This window comes from Sinocyclocheilus anshuiensis, unplaced genomic scaffold, assembly GCF_001515605.1.
Source record: "Sinocyclocheilus anshuiensis isolate Anshui unplaced genomic scaffold, SAMN03320099.WGS_v1.1 scaffold267, whole genome shotgun sequence".
In the NCBI taxonomy this organism is placed as follows: Eukaryota; Metazoa; Chordata; class Actinopteri; order Cypriniformes; family Cyprinidae; genus Sinocyclocheilus; species Sinocyclocheilus anshuiensis.
In genome coordinates, this window is record NW_015552637.1 from 2564725 (window position 1) to 2569032 (window position 4308).

At 37.7% G+C, this 4308-nt stretch overlaps 1 protein-coding gene across 4 annotated transcripts in view; it reads right to left on the bottom strand.

The window, feature by feature from the left end:
* LOC107666816 (sodium bicarbonate cotransporter 3-like) overlaps positions 1-4308 on the bottom strand; it is a 61298-nt gene that overhangs the window by 30767 nt on the left and 26223 nt on the right. The gene's annotated exons all lie outside the window — the stretch shown is intronic.

Consider the following 4308-nt stretch of genomic DNA (forward strand, 5'->3'; position numbering starts at 1 on the left):
AACATACACACACACACACACACACACACACACATATATATATATATATATATATATATATACACTCCCCTCCAAAAGTATTGGAACAGTGAGGCCAATTCCTTTATTTTTGCTGTAGACTGAAAACATTTGGGTTTGACATCAAAAGATGAATATGAGACAATTATGGGACAAATATTTCATCTGGATCTGATACACAACTTAGAAGATTGCACCTTTTGTTTGAACCCACCCATTGCTCATGTGACCAAAAGTATTGGAACAGATTGACTTAAACTAGATTAAAGGGAATAAGACTTCATATTTAGTTGCAAATCCTTTGCTTGCAATGACTGCATCAAGCCTGTGACCCATTGACATCACCAAACTTTTGCATTCTTCTTTTGTGATGCTTTTCCAGGCTTTCACCGCAGCTTCTTTCAGTTTTGTGGGGGGTTACTCCCTTCGGTCTCTTTTTTTTTTTTTTTTTTTTTGAAATCCTTTGCTTGCAATAACTGCATCAAGCCTGTGACCCACTGACATCACCAAACTTTTGCATTCTTCTTTTGTGATGCTTTTCTATAGGCTTAGATCTCTGCCACAATTCTGCACACGAAAGATCATATTTTGAGCGCACAAAAGTGCATTTTACACGCGCGCGATCTTAGTTTTGTGGAGAAAATGTTCGTTTAGCAAAGAAAAAAGTATTCCGAGTGCACGAAAATCAATTTTGCATTTAAAATAAGTTTTTGGATGTGTGCAGCTTAAAACTTAAACAAGATGTTGTCAAACAGAATAAACTTTCTAATGGACCTTAGTCTGAGTAGATGCCATTTTTCTCCAGACGAGAACACAAATGAAAATAAGGTTGTGATGGACAGAACAACATGTAATTCAAATTTGAGCAGCAAATCAACATATTAGATTTCTGAACAATCATGTAACTAGAGTAATGGCTGCTGAAAATTCATCACAGGAATAAATAACATTTCAATTAGAATATATATATATAAGTTTTTGGATGTGTGCAGACCTTCTCTTTTGCGCATGCAACGTTTCACTAGCTTGCTCCATTGATGCCCGCCCTCAGTGCTCTCTCAATGCCAACGGCTCGCTTACTCAACACAACCCAGCGTTACAATATGCCATAATTCCAGCCAATCAGAGACGAGGCTGCTTAATTCTGATTGGCTGCCTTGACAACCATTCACAACATTTCTTACATTACCACGACAGCAGAAGAGGAAAAATACAGTGCATGCATAATTATTATGAAAGCTGATATTCTGATTATATTTTTTTCCAAGCACATTTTACCAATTCCAAACAACATCAATCTTAATAACTACTATTATTCTTGTATTTAATCACTTATAATCTATATATTATTGTTTATGACGGCTGGAAGTGAAAAACGCCTTACATTCAGGTGTGCATAATTATTAAGCAGGTATTGTATTAGTTTTGAATATTTCTCATGGGCATTCAGTTCACGCAAAATTGTGGCAGAGATGTAATCCCATACTTTTCCAGGCTTTCACCGCAGCCTCTTTCAGTTTTGGGGGGTTACTCCCTTCGGTCTCTTCTTTAGCAGGTAAAATGCATACTCTATAGCAGTGGTTCTCAAACTGGGGTAACCCCTGGGGGTACATGAGATGACGGAGGGGGGTACGCGAACAAAATTCTGAGTTTTGGCATTCATTTAATTCTACCCCAACTTAAAGTAACATTAAAACCGAACATGTTTTCATTAAAATGTAACATTAAACCCCATCATATGCATTTCCGACAAGCAAAATGCTGCTTCTAATGTAAAAACCAGAAAATGGGAGTGCCGTAAACGGTAAAATGCATGATATCCAATCAGCTTACCTCATCTTTTGCGGTCAAAACTTATTGCAGCCACACAAGCAGTGTGCATGTGATAGGATGCCCGCCTAATATGCTGCTTTAGCAAATCGCGCTGCTGTTCAATGTATCTTTAAAGTAGACCTTCACTTAATAGCATAAAGAGCAAATATTGACACGGACTGAGATCAATTTAAACTCTCTTCGATACAGACACACTCTGTGATTGTTATTGTTTTCATGTTTAAGATACGAGCAAGAATGCAAATGTCCCTGAATATCCAAACGATGGCAAATGTGCCATTAATTTTTACAACAGTTCAACAAAAAAAGGTAATATTAAGTGAACATTTTACATTTTAAATGTAGCCTACATTTTAAACAGAATATTGTCATGTTTGTTCTATTTTGCAACGAAATAATAGTTTCAACGAAATCCGTAACATCTGGTGTGCGTCTCAAAGCAACATACAGCGGTGTTTCATTAGTGAACGAATCTGCGGCTTTGAACAATTTGGAGAGTCAGTGATTATTAATAACCCATTCATAACTACAGCATTTTGATTCGTTAATGAATGAATGAATGCGACTTGACGCCACCTATTGGCGGTTTTATTTTTAAATCTACAAGTATCACTTCGATTTGCCATCATTTATTGCTTTATTATGTTAATTATACACTTAATGGAATGTTAAGAATATGACATAAAACATGACATACAATTAATAAGAATAGAAAATATTTGCCTCTATAAAGGTAAAAAATGCACCTGTAAATCAATTTAAGGGGGCAAATATTGTCCTTTAATAGAAAAGGTGTGACTGCGGTCATAGTGGAAGAGAGGAGGTACGCAGAAGAATGTTAAATGCCCCAGGGGATACGCTTCAAATACTTTTGAAGGGGAGTGTGTGTTTATTTATCAATTATTTTATCGTGCATTAACGCAGTTTTTTTATATTATGAAAGTCCATTGCTCACTGGCTCTGAATACACATGCAGACAAACCATGGGTCACAGGAGGGGTGGAATGTTGATCAGTACTGGCTTGGGATGGGTGTCATCACGCGTCTTAACAAATGAGAGCATTTGGGGTGGGCCTAAAGCCCCGTTCACACTACAAGCGACAAAGCGACACGATCCCATTCATTTGGGATCCCACTCCAAAATGTTTGTATTTAGCGGCAAGAAACCTGATTCGCTGTAAAGGCAACCAGTAGTGAGAACGCCCACTAGCAACCTCATCGCCAGCCCCTGGCGACATGCAGTCGACAAAGTTGCTGCTAGTGTGAACGCAGCTTAAGACTGCAGCAGCGTCCACATGAAGTGCTCACGACTTCATAAGTGGGAAATAGGAAGTTTCCGCACGTGAAGACAGCAGAGAAGTGCTCTCGTTCAGCCCAGTGGAGTGCATCATTTTGTTAACTTTGTGGTTTATTATTTTGAGTCGTCTGGGACGCGGTAACATACGGCCCTCTCACAATATATTGCTTTACAGATCGATCACTTTTGCCGCTCAGAAATGTTCACGCAATCATGCTGCACGTATCAGAAGTTTAATGCTCCGACACTACATGCGTGCCGCGCCCGATTCATTTTAAATTAATTTCTAAATCATTTTAAAAGTTTTTAAAGTTCCCTGTTTTATTGTTGTGATTTTTTTATGATTATTTTACTTCCTTTTATGTAAAGCACTTTGAATTACCATTGTGTATGAAATAGGGATATGCCGGTATCAAATTTTCATGTTGCAAGCACAAGTCTAGTATGAGATGTGCTATATAAATAAACTTGCCTTGCCTTGCCTTGCCTATAAAAACGTTAATGCCCTGGCAGTGGCAAATAGCTTTGATTTTATATTTAATTTGATTACATTGTTATAAGTTGAGATTTACAATAAATATTTTAACTGCTACTATGTAAAATGAATACTGCTGTAAAAAAGCACCTTATTTGTTTAAAGTGTTTGCAAACCAAATGTTATTGCACTTTTGTTCATATAGAATGTTGTGCATAGTGCGATTAATCACGATTAAAATTTTTAATCGTTGCCCAGCACTAATAAATATATATATACAGCTGTACAATATATGCTGCCGTAATTGTCTAATTTGAATTATTTACATATTAATCAGTACATATCAGTCAACCGCTACTTCACGCCAAATTAAATACGCCATTTATATTGGCTAAAGTGTGTGCAACTCTCATGCTAGTAAGGGAATCAGTTCACAGACTATGAATGCCATAATTGTAATATGTAGGTCAGATGTCCCCTCTCACTATGCACAAATAACTTTAAGAATGAGTTCGAGACATTTCTTGCCTTACTCATCTGGCAAAGCACTGTTACCAAACACCTAGTGCCTCCTTTCCAAGACGCACAAGCTTCCAGAACACATGCAGAAGGCTGACAGCAGGATCGGATCACCTGGAAACATACCGTTGACCCGTGGGAGAGCCCTCAGAGAGGAAGGGGGGGG